The 17,239-nt window shown below is 43.7% G+C and overlaps 1 protein-coding gene across 1 annotated transcript in view; it reads right to left on the bottom strand.

Moving 5' to 3' along the window:
- The window catches only part of LOC140729723 (uncharacterized), a 135,950-nt gene extending 119,058 nt beyond the window's left edge, over window positions 1-16,892 (bottom strand). Inside the window, exon 1 of the mRNA XM_073049837.1 lies at window positions 16,800-16,892. The gene's annotated coding sequence lies outside the window, so the exon portion shown is untranslated. The remainder of the gene's footprint in view (window positions 1-16,799) is intronic.
- Between the last annotated feature and the right edge of the window lie 347 nt (window positions 16,893-17,239).

Here is a 17,239-nt window from a genome sequence, read left to right as displayed (position 1 = left end):
ATGCCTGCCCCTGAAACATCCAAGTTTCTGTAATGGCCACAATATCATAGCTCCAAGTACTGATCCACACTTTAAGCTCATCTGCTTTGTTCATAATACTCCTTGCATTAAAATAGACACATCTCAAACCATCGGTCTGAGCGCATCCCTTCTCTATCACCTGCCCATCCTTCCTCTTGCACTGTCTCCAAACTTTCTACATTTGTGAGCCAACCGCTTCTTCCTTCGTCTCCTCAGTTCGGTTCCCACCCCCCAGCAATTCTAGTTTAAACTCTCCCCAATAGCCTTAGTAAACCTCCACATCAGGATATTTGTCCCCCTGGGATTCAAGTGCAACCCGCCCTTTTTGTACAGGTCACACCTGCCCCAAAAGAGGTCCCAATGATTCAGAAATCTGAATCCCTGCCCCCGCTGCAATCTCTCAGCCATGCATTTATCCTCCACCTCACTCTATTCCAATACTCACTGTCATGTGGCACAGACAGTAATCCCGAGATTACTACCTTTGAGGTCCTGCTTCTCAACTTCCTTTCCATCTCCCTGTAGTCTGTTTTGACAGACAGACAGACATACTTTATTGCTCCCGAGGGAAATTAGGTTTCGTTACAGCCGCACCAACCAAGAATAGTGAAGAAATATTGCAATATAAAACCATAAATAATTAAATAATAATAAGTTAATCATGCCAAGTGGAAATAAGTCCAGGACCAGCCTATTGGCTCAGGGTGTCTGACACTCTGAGGGAGGAGTTGTAAAGTTTAATTGCCACAGGTAGGAATGACTTCCTATTACACTCAGTGTTGCATCTCGGTGGAATGAGTCTCTGGCTGAACGTACTCCTGTGCCTAACCAGTACATTATGGAGTGGATGGGAGACATTGTCCAAGATGGCATGCAACTTGGACAGCATCCTCCTTTCAGACACCACCATCAGAGAGTCCAGTTCCACCCCCACAACATCACTGGCCTTACGAATGAGTTTGTTGATTCTGTTGGTGTCTGCTACCCTCAGCCTGCTGCCCCAGCACACAACAGCAAACATGATAGCACTGGCCACTACAGACTCATAGAACATCCTCAGCATCATCCGGTAGATGTTAAAGGACCTTTTCAGGACCTCCTCCCTTTTCCTACCTATGTCGTTGGCACCAATATGTACCACAACCTCTGGTTGTTTTCCTTCCCACTTCAGAATATCATGGACGTGATCAGAAACGTCCCGGACCCTGGCACCTGGGAGGCAAACTACCATTCATGCTTCTTTCCTGTGTCCACAGAATCGCCTGTCTGACCCCTCTGATTAAATAAAAAATAAATATTCCACTCAGATTCCTATCAGCTCTCCCTGACTCACCCATTCAGTGGGGGCAAGCTACTGAGTCCAATTAACCAACCAACCAACATATGTTTGGGAGCTGGGAGGAGCCAAGAAGAGTGTGCAAACTCCACACAGACAGCACAGGTCGGGGATGAACCTGGGTCACTGCAGCCATGAGGCAACGACTAGGCTGTGCTGTTCCCTGGGGTATCATATATTTAAGAAGCTGCATTTGAATAAGCTGTGGTTCGGAATGTCAGAGTTCTAGATGAGTGAGTATAGTAGAAAACATGGGCAGAGAATATTAATATGGTGGCAGTCACCGCCAGTCACTCTCCCCTTCCCAGGAATCCGCACCCAAGCTCTTCCTTATGAATGGAGACTAAAGCAACTGTGTGCTTTCACAAGAAATCTGAAACCTGCACTCTGCCCACATTTACTAGATTCTCACCATGAAAAAATGCTCCATTCTCTATTCTTTCTTCCAAAATAAAACCCATAAATTAATAAGACATATGGCTCATCAAGTCTGCTGCACCATTCCATCATGGCTGACATTATCCCTCTCAACCCTATTCTCCTGCCTTCTCTCTGTAACCTACGATGTCCTAACTAATCTGGAACCTATCAACCCACGGTTTAAATATCCCCAGTGATTTGGCCACCACAGCCCTATGTGTCAATGAATTCCGCAGATTCACCACCCTGTCTAAACAAATTCCTCCTCTTGGAGGTTCTTGATTAGTCAGAGTGTCAAAGGTTACAGGGGTAAGGCAGAAGAATGAGATTGAGAGGAATGGAAGCTTGTATGATGTATAGCTTCGGAGTTGTGCTCCCAATGGTTTTTTTTTGGTTTTTTTCCAGTTAGTAGGGGTTCTTTTTTTTCCTTCTTTTTCTTCAAAAAAATATTCTTAACTCTTTAGTTTTTCTTATTATTATTGATATATTGCTTAGCTTTGTTAATCAGTTATTTGCTAATTTAATTCTTTATTGTACATAATGACATATTGACTTAATGTATCATATTGACTCTGTATCACTTTTGCCAATCACCTTTCCAGCTTTTAGCTTCACCCCACCCCCTCCGGTCTTCTCCTATCATTTCGCATTTCCCCCTCCCCCCACTATTTTCAAATCTCTTACTTTCAATTCCTTTCAGTTAGTCCTGACGAAGAGTCTCGGCCCGAAACGTCGACAAGTGCTTCTTCCTATAGATGCTGCCTGGCCTGCTGTGTTTCACCAGCATTTTGTGTGTGTTGACTTAATGTATCTTTTTTTGTTAATCTTCAATAATAATTAATGAAAAGATTTTAAAATGAGATTGAGAGGGATAATAAATCAGCCATGATGGAATGGCTGTGCACCCTCAAGGAGCCGAATGGACTAATTCTGCTCCTATGTCTTATGGCCTTATCTTCCCTCCTTGTAACTTCAGTAAATGTGCTCCAGAATATTTGCTGGACTTGAATTCTTCTGCACGGTCTATCCTTACACAGCATGTGAGTGTTCCTGAAAACAACCATTTATTATCTGGTAATTTCTTGCAAATTAACCATGTAAATCGCTTCCCTTTGTATTGAAATGAAAGGGGTCTTTAGCTAACTGTTTACATAAGAACGATGTTACCACATCCTTAGTAACAGATTCCAGCAATTCTCTGGAAACAGATGTCAGTTTACTGGCTGCTGGGTTGCTGAGTTCTTTCCAAACCCCCTCGTGAACAATGATACATCTTTGCATCTCCCGATCTGCTGGGACCATTCCCAGATCCGGGTAGTTTAGGAAGATCATTACTAATGCGTCCACTATCTCAGATGTCATCCAGGGAGCAGGTCAGATCCAGGGCAATCCTTGTCTTAATTTGTTCTCCTTAATACCTCCATTCCTTTTTCAGTTTGACAGTACAACCTGGTTAAATCATGGCTTTTGATTTAACACAGGTATTATCGTGTCCCCCGTGACTCAGCTGGGATGTAGCATTATTGAATGTATCAATGGGGCGCCACAGTAGCGTAGAGGTTAGCACGATGCTATTACAACTCAGAGCGTTGGAGTTCAAAGTTCAATCCCAGTGTCCTCTGTAAGAAGTTTGCACATTGTTCCCGTGAGTGCGTGGATTTCCTCCGGATGCTCTGGTTTCTTCCTACAGTCCGAAGTCCAAAGTGGTTAGTAGGTTAATTGGTAATTATCCTCTGATTAGGCTAGGGTTAAATAGGTGTATTGCTGTGCAGTGCGAATCGTTGGGCCGGAAGGGCCTACACCACCCTGTATCTCTAAATAAATAAATGAATAAATGGATAGATAGATGAATGGATACATATTCAGTTCTAAGAGATTTACAAAGAGAAATTAGTGAAGTAAACAAATGGGCAAACTATGGCAAATGAATTCTAATGAAGTCATAAACACATGAGATTCTGCAGATGCTGGAAATCCAGAGCAACACACACAAAGTGCTGGAAGAACTCAGCAAGTCAGGCAGCCTCTGCGGAGAGGAATAAAGAGTCAATGTTTTGGGCTGAGACCCTTCATCAAGATCAGAAGGAAAGTGGGCAAAATAGGAAGGTGGGGGGAGGGGTGGGAAGGGAAGGTGTACCAGCTAGAAGGTGATAGGTGAATCCAGGTGAGGGGGCGGGGTGATTGGAGATGCTGGGAGGTGATAGGTGGAAGAGGACAAGGTCTGTAGAAGGAACTTGATAAGAGAGGAAAGAGGACCATGGGAGAAAGGGAAAGAGGAGGGGAACCACAGGGAGGTAATGGACAGGTAAGAGGGGTCCAGAATGGCAAATGGAAAAAGGGAGAAGAGGAGGCTGGAGAAATTTTCAGGTTAGAGAAAGAGATGTTAAATATGCCTTCTAATTATAATTGTAGGGTATGTGGAGACTGGCTGGAGATTCCACATGCACTGAGAAATCTGCTTTATTACAGATAGTTATGTAAATAGGTGATAGGCAGGCCTGGATGTTTAAACAAATTTATATATAAAATAGCCTATGAAAGATCAAAGATGAAGTTATCTATCAATATAGCGGAGGGGAGTAAAAGAGAGATTAGCTTTATTTGTTACATGTCCATTGAACCATTCTGTGCAACATGTCATTTGTATCGAGAACATGCAGGGGGCAGCCCACAAGTGTTGTCACACTTCCAACACCACCACAACATGCCCACAACTTACTCACCCTAACCCATACACTTTGGACTGTGGGAGGAAACCCGAGCTTCCGGAGGAAACCCACATGGTCATGGGGAGACTATACAAGTTCCTTACAGGCAGCAGGAAGAATTGAACCTGGATCACTGGTACTGTAAAGTGTTGTGCTGGTCACTATGGTACCGTGCCACTCTGAAGTGGCAACTGAACCTGGTCTTACAGTTGGCATTGTAATAGTGTTACGCTAAGCACTACGGTACCGTGCCCACCCCCCAGTCTCTAGTTTATAATGTTAATTGTAGATGGGATTGAGTCAGTTACAGAGAGGGGTTGAGAAGGCTAGGAATTTACCCAGTGGAGAATACAGAGTATTCAAAGATATGAGGGAGACAGACAGGATGAGACATCCCAGAAGAATGCAGGGTGTCCTTATAGAGGTGTATAGAATATGAGGGACATAGACAGGGTGAATGCACTCAGTATTTTTCCCAAGACTGAGGAAGCAAAAACAAGAAAGCACAGGTTCCAGGTGAGAAGGGAGAGATTTAATAAAGTTTTCAGTCAGAGGGTGGTCTGTATGTGGAATGAGTTGCCCGAGAAAGTGGTCGAAGCAGGTACATTAACAACATTTAAAAGGTACTTGTACAGATACATGAATAAGGAGGGTTCAGAGGGATATGGATCAAACACAGGAAAATGGACGTTAATTAGTTGGTCAGCATGGGCCAGATGGGCCAAAGGGTCTGTTTCTGTTCTGTATGACTGTGAGGCATCTGGGCCATTGAATTGATCCATCTTAAAAAGAAACAATTTCATTTAATATTTCATTGTTTGCTGAAATGTTATATACTGCATGAAAACAATACTTGGGACACAAGGTCCCATAGAGCAGATTATCGGGCAGGCAAAATTAGCTCAAAAAGGTAAATATTGAAGGGGATTTTAAAGTAGGAGAGGGGTGGCAAAGTCAAGTTAGGCTCTGCAGACCAGGCAATTTCTTCCAGTTCGTCCACAAAACGGTCTATTTCTCTTCTCTTACGTCTTTCTTTTCTTTTCAAGGTGGTTGTGGTTCTGTAAGAGTCTGTGATCTACAGTTTAAACTACGGTTCTTCACAAGCAGTGGGTTTTCGACTGACTGTGTGGCCTAGTGCTTCACTATCTCCAGGAAAGGCCTGGAAGACGTGCCCTTGTGGCTGGGAGGCTGGAAGTCAGGGAGCGGTGGGGGTGGGCAGGAGCTGTTGCTTTTGCTGCTGTGTGTGCGAAGGTCAGCGGTGGGGGGGGGGTTCAACGTTTCTATCAGTTGTTCTATGGGGTTTCTTGTTTCGTGTGTCTGTGAAGAGTATGAATTTCAGGATGCATACTGTATATATACTCTGATATTAAATGTACTTGGAAACCTTTGAAATCTTGATGTCAAGGTACATTTATTATCAAAGTATGTATACTATATACAACCTTGAGATTCGTCTCCTTACAAGCAGCCACAAAACACAGAGACACAATAGAATCCATGAAAAAACCCCACACCACAAAGATCGTCAAACATCTAATGTGTGAGTAAAGAACAAATCGTACAGACAATAAAAAAAAGTAAAGAAATAATTCACAGATCATATACTGCAGAGTCCCTGAAAGTGAGTCTACCTCTGCAAGGTGCATTGGATCACACAGACAGCTAAAGGTGGTCTCCAAGAAACTAATCTCTGCCTAATAAAATACCCCATTGTTCTTTAAGTGATTCCAGGTATTTTCTTTACTCACCCACTAATCTATCAGGAGTTCCATCTGTGTATTAATTACCCCCTGTGTAACAGAGAATTTCCTATTATCAATCCCAAAATTACCCTTTAATAGTTTGAACCTGTGAACCCTTGCCTTCCTCTTGTAATTTTAGAGAAAGAAAATAAAGAGTATTTGATTCACAACCATGGTAAATGTCGGCGGCAGTTCTGACATTTGTTTGGGGCACTTAATGGAAACTGAAAATTCCAGCTTGGCTCAAACCAACCTTGCTCAATGGTTTTGTGTGTGTGTGTGTGTGTGTGTCTGGTCAGGACCAGAGGGCAGAAAGCAGGCATTTAAGGAAAGATGAGACTGAATTAGCAATCTGCTTGCTGCTTGGATTGGACGCTCCGTCAAAGTGTTTGTTTTGACTGTCAGGGTGCTTTATTGACGGGGAAGACCACAATCTCTTTCCCCTACCATCAAACACTCCTCGTTAATAGTGTTTGGTCCTTCAGCTGGAGTTTAAGATTGACTGTTCAGAACAGCATGAGCAATATCTCAGTTCAAACTGCCTCTGAAGTTAAACTTTGGACAAATGCGATCCTCAAACACTTAAGAGCAGATACTTCTTCACTTCCTCAGGAATCTGCGGAGATTCAGCATGTCATCGAAAACTTTGACAATCTTCCATTGATGTGCGGTGGAACGTATGCTGACCGGCTGCATTACAGCCTGGTATGGGAGCCCCAATGCCTTTGAGTGGAAAATCCTACAAAAGTTAATGAATTCAGCCCAGTACATCACGGGTAAAAACCGTTGAGCACATCTACATGAAACGTTGCCATAGAAAAGCAGCGTCCATCATCAAAGATCCTCACCACCCAGGCCATGCTCTCTTCTCACTGCTACCATCAGGAAGAAGGTAGAGGACTCACACCACCAGGTTCAAGGACAGTTACTGCCCCTTAACCATCAGGCTCTTGAAGAAAAGGGAATAACTACACTCATTCAAGGACTCATTTATCTTGTTATTTCATTCTCGTTATTTATTGCTATTTATTCATTATCTGCATCTGCACAGTTTGTTTACAGTTCACAGTTCCTGACATTTACAGTTTACAGATGCTGTTTACATTTACTGTTCTATAGATTTGTTAAGTATGCCCGCAGGAAAAGAATCTCAGGGTTGTATATGGCGACATGTATGTACTCTGATAATAAATTTTACTTTGAACTTTGAAGAGTGAAGATCACAATTGGCTTTGCCTTTATTGCAGACTGTTCCAATTAACACACATTCAGTCCAATACCAGCATAACTGTATTTTACATTTTGAGATACAGCTCGGTAACAGGCCCTTCCAGCCCAACGAGCCCGCGCCACTCGGTTACAACCATGTGACCAATTAACCTAATAACCCATCTGCCTTTGGAATGTGGGAGGAAACCGGAGCACCCAAAGGAAACCCGTGTGGGTGCGGGGAGAACGTACAGACAGCAGCTGAAACTGAACCTGGGTCGTTGGCATTGTAATATCGTTCTGCTACTGAATTCTTCTTCTTAAGCCCTTCAACCTTGCGGGCCATAGGCCGCCAACAGCAGCTTGCCAGAGTCCTCTGTCCTGGGCCGAGGGTTGATCATCCCTGCGATCACACACCTTCATAAGCCAACAATCCTTCCTCTCACAGGGATGAGGACTTTGGAGCTCCCTCTGCTGTTTTGGGTTTTTACAGAATGTTGTTGCTAGCCTCATGCCCAACCCTCCTCCTTTCAGAGCCAGGATTGCAACCATCCATGGTGGAGTTCTTATGTTACAAGGCTTCCCCAACTAAATCACAAACACAAGAGTTTTTGCGGATGTTGGAAATCCGAGCAACACACACAAAATGCTGGAGGAACTCAGCAGGCCAGGCGGCATCTATGGAAAAAAGTACAGTCGACGTTATGGCCCGAAACATCGACTATACTTTTTTCCACAGATGTTGCCTGGCCTGCTGAGTTCCTCCAGCATTTTGTGCATAAATCACAAACACAAAGTTTCTGCAGATGGGGTGAGGAAAGCAAATGCAATCTCTCTTCAAGAGGTCTAGAATACAAGATCAGGGATGTGGTGCTGAGGCTTTATAAGGCACTGTACTCACCTTGAGTACTGTGAACAGTTCTGGGCTCCTCATCTAAGAAAAGATGTGCTGGCATTGTAGAGGGTTCAGAGGAGGTTCACAAGGATGATTTCGGGAATGAAAGGGTTATCATACGAGGAACGTTTGATGGCTCTGGGCCTGTACTTGCTGGAATTCAGAAGGATGAGGGGGGGATCTCATTGAAACCTTTGAATGTTGAAAGGCCTACACAGAGTAGATGTGGAAAGGATGTTTCCCATGGTGGGAGAACCTAGGACAAGAGGGCATAACCTCAGGATAGAGGGGCATCCATTTAAAACAGAAATGCAGAGAAATTTCTTTAGCCAGTGGGCGGTGAATTTGTGGAATTTGTTGCCACAGGCAGCTGTGGAGGCCAGGTCACTGGGCGTGTTTTAGACAGAGATTGATAGGTTCTTGATTGGACATGTCATCAAAGGTTACGGGGAGAAGGTCGTGGAATGGGACTGAGGAGGGGAAAGAAAGAATCAGCCATGGTGGAATGGCGGAGCAGACTCAATGGGTCAAATGGCCTAATTCTGCTCCTATGTCTTATGGTCTTATAGTCTTATAATAAACCCGATTCTGATTCTAAAATGGACTCTTGACCTCACAATTTACTCGTTATAATTGTGCATCTTATTGTCTAACTGTGCTGTACTTTCTCTGTAGCTGTTACACTTCATTCTGCGTTCTGTTTTTTTTACCTTGTACTCCATTTGGGTAGTGGGATGGAGTTACGTCTCTACCAAAGGAGGTGTAAGGCGTTCTTTCCCTCTGCTAGCCTGAAGGTCGCCCTTGGGCAAGTTGTGGCACCTACTTAGCCCCCCGATCAGGGTTACATGAAGCCATAGCAGCAGGTGGTGGATAGTCGTATGAGCAGCTGGTGCAGATCACAAGTCCTGGTTATGTGACCACTGATGCCAGGCAGACAATCTCTGAAGAGCTTTGATAATGTCTGGGGCCACCCGTCTCGTAAAGACACGGCCCAGAAGAAGGCAATGGCAAACTACTTCTGTAGAAAAATTTGTCCAAGAACAATCATGGTCATGGTCATGATCGCCCACATCATACAACACGGCACATAATGATGATGATGATGTTCTGCACTTTCCCTGTAGCTGTTACACTTCATTCTGTGTTCTGCTGTTACTTTATCTTGTTCTACCTCAATGCACTGAGTAATAGTTCAATCCGTATGAAAATATGCAAAACAAACTTTTCACTGTATCTTGATACTTGTGATAATAATAAACCAATTCCAATAACGGAAGTGTGAGTTGTACTATGATTTTAGGAAACTTAAGCTGGAGAGTGAGTGTAAGTTAATACTGGAGGCTGATGAAAAGGAGCTGCCTTGGTGTGTGTGTGAGAGAGGGAAAGAGGAAATTGTCTTGATGTTGTTTTGTTGCTTGTTGTGTTCTATGTTGTTGTGGTGAGCATGGTGGGCTTGCAATGTTGGCACTGGAATGAGCGGTGACACTTGTGGCCTGTCCCCAGCTCACCCTTGCGTGTGTTGGTTGTTAACACAGACAACACATCTCACTGTGTGTTTCGATGTACACATGACAAATAAACTTGAATATTTAGAATCAGAATCAGACTCATGTTTGTCACCAACAAGAGAAAGTCTGCAGATACTGGATATCCAAGCAACAACACACACAAGATGCCGGAGGAACTCAGCAGGCCAGGCATCATCTACGGAAAAGAGAAGTTGACCCTTGAGTCCCGAAGAAGGATCTCAGCCTGAAACGTCGACTGTTTACTCTTTTCCATAGATGCTGCCTGGCCTGCTGAGTTCCCCCGGCATTTTGTGTGTGTGCCTCAGGTTTACTACCATTGGCATATGTCATGAAATTGGTTGCTGTACGCAGGAATACATTGCAATACATAATACAAAAAAACTGTAAATTACAATAAGAAATATACATACAAAATTAACTTAAGTAATGCAAAAAGACGGCAGAACAATAGTGTTCATTGGTTCATTGTCCATTCAGAAATCTGATGATAGAGGGGAAGAAGCTGTTCCTGAAAGATTGAATGTGTGGCGTCAGACTCCTGTACCTCCTCCCGGATTGTAGCAATGAGAAGAGGTCATGTCATGGTGATGGCGGTCTTTAATGATAGATGTCACCTTTTGAATCTTGTGCAAGATTAGCTTCATTCTCTTCATTACAATGTTGGTCAAAAATATTTGCTTAGAGTTCTGAAAGGCTTGTCAAGTGTATCAGAAGTGACTGTGGTTTATAAGCAGATGACGACTGTCCGGAATAAAACAGGAAAAAGCTAGAAATGCTCAGCAGCAACTGTGGAAAGAGAAGCTGAGCTTCATATTGGTGTCAATAACACTTCATCAGAGCTTCTGCAATGTGGACTTAGATGTGAGGGATGTACAAAGAAATGTGCAACATATTCAGTGGTGAGAGAGGAAGATCTGGGCTGATGGAAGAAATAACAAAGTTACTTGTCCATTGCTTTCTCCATCAGCCTAGAAATTCCTCTCTTACCACTGAATATGTTGCAAATATCTTAATTATAGACCCTGAATCTAAGTCTATATTGCTAAAATCTCTCATGAAAAGCAATGTCCATTATACCAATCATAGAACATAGAGCACACGCTCTCTTTTTGCATAATGGGACTCTTATTATGAAATTGTGATCTTGGGTGTGCTTACTGTGTGTGTGACTGTTGGTAATGTGTCTTTGCAGCTTGACCCCGTAGTAATGCTGCCTTGTTTGGCTGTACTTATGAGGATTCATATATGGTTAAATTAAAATTAAACTTGAATTGAAATGCTGGAGGAACTCAGCAGGTCAGGCATCATCTACGGAGAGGAATAAGCAGTCGATATTGTGGGCCGAAACCCTTCATCTGGACTGGAAAGGAAGAGGAGAGAAGCCAGAATGTGGGGGGAGGGGAGAAGTACAAACCAGTAGTTGCAGCAAACGTGTATAAGAATGATTTATCCACACCAGAGATCTGAGAGGACAAACAAGATAATTGATAAATAGTTGGGTGTACGGATGATGTGTGTCCAGCAATGTGGCAAACTATTAACTAATTCTTCGGGAATCAGTCGTTACAAATGTTGGTATTTATTAAAGCTCACGGTCCCAGAGCCCTTTCTGCACAATCAGGAGAGATGACTCCCTGAGGAGGCTGGAGAGAGCTGGACTTTGCCCATCCATACTCACATCATTCTACAGAGCACCCTGACAGGCTGCATCACTGCACGGTACGGAGACTGCACTGCAGCAGGGTAGGAGGGCTCTACCACGGGTAGTCAAAAATACCCGGCACATCCTTAGCACCAGCCTACCCACCATTAAGGACATATATTCAGAAAGGTGCCGGATAAGGGCCAGTAACATCATGAAGAATCACAACCACCCTGCTCATGGACTGTTTGTCCCACTCCCATCAGGGAGGAGGCTACGTAGCATTCACACCAGGACCAAATCTGCAGCATGTTACCACACACGCTGGACCTCCTCCCTACACAACCGATCGACAGATCACGCAATAGCCACAGCTCTTCATACCGTCCTTACACATCTGGAGAAGGATGCTTATGTGAGAATGCTGTTCTTGGACTACAGTTCAGCATTCAACTCCATAATTCCCTCCAAGCTTAACAAGAAACTTCGAGACCTCACCCTGCCTTGTGTAGCTGGATTCCAGACTTCCTGTCAGATCGCCAGCAGGTGGTAAGAGTGGGCTCCCTCACCTCTGCCCCTCTGACCCTCAACACAGGTGCCCCTCAGGGCTGTGTCCTAAGCCCTCTCCCTTACTCTCTGTACACCCACGACTGTGTGGCCACCACAGCTCCAATCAGCTAATTAGATTTGCTGACGACACTACACTGATTGGCCTAATCTCAAATAATAACGAGGCAGCCTACAGAGAGGAAGTCATCACCCTGACACAGTGGTGTTAAGAAAACAGCCTCTCCCTCAATGTCACAAAAACAAGGGAGCTGGTTGTGGACTACAGGAGGAATGGAGACAGGTTAACCCCTATTGACATCAATGGATCTGATGTTGAGAGGGTGAACAGCTTTAAATTCCTCGGCATACACATCACCGATAATCTTGCATGGTCTGTACATACTGGCTGTGAGGTGAAAAAGACACAACAGCGCCTCTTTCACCTCAGACAGTTGAAGAAGTTTGGCGTGGGGCCCCAAATCCTAAGAATTTTCTACAGGGGCATGATTGAGAGCATTCTGACTGGCTGCATCACTGACTGGTATGGGAACGGTGCTTCCCTCAATCGCAGGCCTCTGCAGAGAGTGGTGTGGACAGCCCAGCGCATCTGTAGATGTGAACTTCCCACTATTCAAGACATTTGCAAAGACAGGTGTGTAAAAAGGGCCTGAAGGATCACTGGGGACTCGAGTCACCCCAACCACAAACCATTCCAGCTGCTACCATCCGGGAAACGGTACCGCAGCGTAAAAGCCAGGACCAACAGTGTCCGGGACAGCTTCTTCCACCAGGCCATCAGACTGATTAATTCACACTAATACTACTGTATTTCTATGTTATATTGACTGTCCTGTTGTACATACTATTTATTACATATTAGTATAAATTACACATTGCACATTTAGACAGAGACGTAACATAAAGATTTTTACTCCTCATGTATATGAAGGATGTATGTAATAAAGTCAACTCAAATTCAGACTCAAAAACTGTTACTTTCTACAAGCAGTAAAGCTGATCAACACCTCCTCACACTAACCCACCCCTCCACACCCCCAACTACCACAGCTTTATCATTTCCTGTCAGTCACCTTATGTACAGAGACTCCTGTGCCTAGCCTCACTCTATGGATATGCAATCAATGTATATAAGCTATCTTATGCAGTTAGAGTTATAGAGTCAGAGGTAAGTACAGCACAGACACAGGCCCTTGCCAAGCCATTGAAACTGCCTACTCCCACTGGGATTTATACTTATCGAGTTTTATTATTATTATTGTGTTCTTTATTTTATTGAGTTTGCTTTGGTGCGGCATTGGAACAAGAGTAACAATAATTTTGTTCTCCTTTACACTTGTGTACTGGAAATGACGTGAAACAATCTTGAATCGTGAGATGACCCAGAGGTCAGGGAAATTTGGAGGGCAAAGCCAAAGGTTGAAGTTCAGATCTTGGCGACTCTGATTCCGATTCTGATTCAGGAAGTAAGTCCATTTCAGTTCTTGGCCACTCTTGAGATGTTTAACAAAGAGGGGGAGGGGAGGTTTGACTTAGGCGCTTAACATCACAAGAGAGATGAACAAGAGAGATTGAGTTCTTGAGGCAAAGGTGTTAGTTACTCGAGAGGACAGAAATTGGCGGGAGGATTAGAGAAGTATGGAGGATTTTCTTTCACCCAAGTGATAGTGGGGATCTAGAACTCACTGCTTGATCCAGTGAATCCCAGGATCATCATTTCATCTGTTGCAATAAATGTCCATCTTACCAGTTCATTGAAAGATATTCTCCCATGTTAGCTGGAGATTGGCACGTTTAACAAGCATTGCAGTCCTCCCACAGGCTACTGTTTGGAACCTGCACTGGCTGATGATGTCACGGCACAAGTGGAGTATAAATCTAGCACACTGAAAGCACCTGGTCTCTTTTTCTCTCTGGGTCTCTGTGGACCAGGTTGCAGATGGTGCCATGGAAACAGTGGAAGTGTGCTGCAGTAAGAGGGGCCCGTGTGCACACTGTAGATATATATTTGTAACTGAATATAACTTGAGTGGTTTACTGAATGGTTAGTGTTTACCTTGTCCTGTAGATAAATAGGTAACTTACTTACTGATGGAAGTACGAGTATCGTCCAAGCCCATTTGCTGAGGCTGCAAAACTAATTTTGCACAACATCATCCCCCCTGCCCTACACACGGAATGGTCCAAGATGTGGAAACACTCAACAAATGCTGTTCTGCCGAGCATTGTGGGTGTGCTATGCTGGCACCGGAAAATGTGGCAACACCGGCGGGCTGCCCCCCGCACATCCCCAGGCTGTGTTGGTTGTTAAGGCAAACAACACATTTCACCATACGTTTCAATGTGCACGTGTTAAATAAATCTGAATCGGAATATTTAAAGCATATAATTTTACTTCAGATTTAAGTCTCAGTAGCCTTTTGTGGGGAGGGGAGCCTAGTAAAAACAATGGTTTGAAGGATCTCCTTCTCTGATCCATCAGTTCCTATGGTTCTATGATAGAGCACCTCCAGTGTGGTAATCTGCTGCAGGTTGCCTCACTGAGGAGTTGTCTGTTATCAGACAAAATGTTCTTCAGAGCCTTTCATTAGCACAGATTAGGGCAGATAAGGAGGTTGGTTTGAAGGATTATTTTAAAAGAAAACAAAATGGGGAGCATTTAGGGAAGGAATTCCAGAGTTTAGGGATGAAGTAGCAGATGGCACTCTCCCAGTGTTAGGCAAAGAAATCGGAGATGCATAACTCCATCACTGTGAGTTGATGGAACACAGTGTTCTTGTTGGACTCGGGGATGTCCCAGATGTATAATCACGGCACATTCTCAATACACTCAGCACACTCTGCATGAACCTCTGAAACACTGGCAGCTGGACTGTCATCAACACTGCTTTCTATAACTGTCCTGAACTGTGGAACAGCAGCTGCCTGAGTGGGGCTTCTTTTAACGTGGAATAACACCATAAGTCAGTAAGACATAGGAGCAGAATTAGGCCATTTGGCCCATAGAGTCTGCTGTGCCATTCCATCATGGCTGAAATATTATCCCACTCAACCCCGTTCTCCTGCCTTCTCCCCATAACCATTCACGCCCTTCCTAATCCAGAATTTATCAATCTCTGTCTTAAATATACATAATGACTTGACCTCTACAGCTATCTGAGGCAATGAATTCCACAGTGTTACACACACAGTTGTACAAATACTGTGACAACAGGGCTGACTGTCCCAATCCCTCCCTTTCTCTCTGTCTCACCCCACCCACGCACACCCACAAAGACACAGCAACACACACAACTGTTTTTTGTCCACTCTAAGTGCATCCATTTCAGAAGCTCCATTTGCATCTCTGTCCTCGTTGCTCTCAGACAGAGTATTTCAAATCTGAGACTCCATGGAAGACAGAGATTTTTCTCATTCTCTCTCTGATTACCTTTTATCTGAACCCCCCCCCCCTGGTTATTCATTGCCAGTTTTCCATCAATTTATTTCAAACCTTTCATTCTGTCAAATCTCCTCCTGAATTCTCAATGGTACACAAGACTGTTAGTTCAGGAACCACCCCAATAAATCCCTATAACTTCACCAAAGTCTTCACATCTTATAATATGGTGCCAGATCTGGGCAAGGTATTGCAGCCTGGAAAATAACAAAACTTTTTCCTTCTTTTAGACCACAAGACCATAAGCCATTCTGCTCATTGAGTCTGGTGTGCCAGTCCATCATGGCTGATTCATTATCCCTCTCAAACTCATTCTCCTGCCTTCTCCCTGCAACCTTTGATGCCCTTACTAATCAAGAACCTGTCAATCTCCCGTTTAAATGTACCCAATGACTTGGCCTCCACAGACATCTGTGGCAATTAATTCCACAGATTCACCACTCTTTGGCAGAAGAAATTCCTCCTCATCGCTGTTCTAATGAGACATCCTGAGACTGTGTCCTCTGGTATTAGACTCACTCACTACAGGAAACATCCTCTTCACGTTTATCCCAGAAGAACCTCAAAGCGTAATTTCTTCTGTATCTCCAGTGCTGTTATAATCCACAAACAATATGTCCAAGGGAAAGAGGCACTTTTCTCTCTCTGGCATTAGGAATAGTATGCAGGTGATCAGTTTAAATTCCTACAAATGCAAAGAGTTTAATACACTAAACCATTCCTCTCAAACTTGTTGCAATAGCCTGACTCCCTTTCTAGCACCCTCACTGTCTCAGTTCCCTGGAAATATTGGCATGTATCCAGGAAATCCTAGAGAATGGAGCAACGGTCTAACTCTCTGCCACCAGAGTCTGGAACGGAATAAGGCAGTCGTTGCATTAATTACCAGCTGATTGAAAACATGCTTACAGGTCATTGATCAGAAAAACGCTCATCAGAGACGGACCCCAAGAGCAATCCTTAAACTGAGCAACCCTTGAAAACTGAGCAGAAATCAAGAAAGAACACACAGTTTTTTTCCCCAGAATGCAACAGCAAATAAAATCCTTCAAAATCATAATGAATGCATCAAGAAAACATCTCTCGACATTACAAAAATCAGATCATATACAAAAATCAGATCATATACAAAAACCCAGTGCATCAAGCCTGGTTATTATTTCAAGCACACCTTCATTCTAATGAGGTGTATTAACTGAAATTAAAACTCAGAACATAGGCAACTTTTTCATGAATAAATCTGAGTAGCATGAATACAAATTCAATTAAAGCTGCTTTCTTTTGCCTCTACCTGAATGATCACAATGCCACTGAAAGTTTTGGAAGGGGAGATCCTGATGAAGGTAGGTTGGCGATCTGTTAGACAGAGGATAGACAATATCACTATTACAGGACAGCAAAGCAAAATGTGGACTAGTGCCAAGAGCAGACTGCCTGGGAATGTGTTCAAGGTTCAAATCGTTTCACCCCACACATTTAAAAACCGTGAGAATCTTTACAAGTTTAACAAATTTAGTGATGCGCAAACAGAGAACTATGCCAAGCACTAACCAATTAAGGGTACACTCGTTAAAATGGAAGGTGAGGGGGAATGGAGTAGTGTGAGATGGTGAGGGGAGCAGGTACAGTGAGGGCCTGCTGGGCTGAACGGTCTCAGTCGTAAAGTTAATAAATATCAGCAGTTTACATTAAACTGGGCAAGATGACATTGAATTGTGAAATGGTTGCAAG

The sequence above is a fragment of the Hemitrygon akajei genome, chromosome 6 (assembly GCF_048418815.1).
Source record: "Hemitrygon akajei chromosome 6, sHemAka1.3, whole genome shotgun sequence".
Taxonomy (NCBI): Eukaryota; Metazoa; Chordata; class Chondrichthyes; order Myliobatiformes; family Dasyatidae; genus Hemitrygon; species Hemitrygon akajei.
Note: the sequence above shows the minus strand (reverse complement) of the source record. Positions and strands in the feature narration are given on the sequence as shown.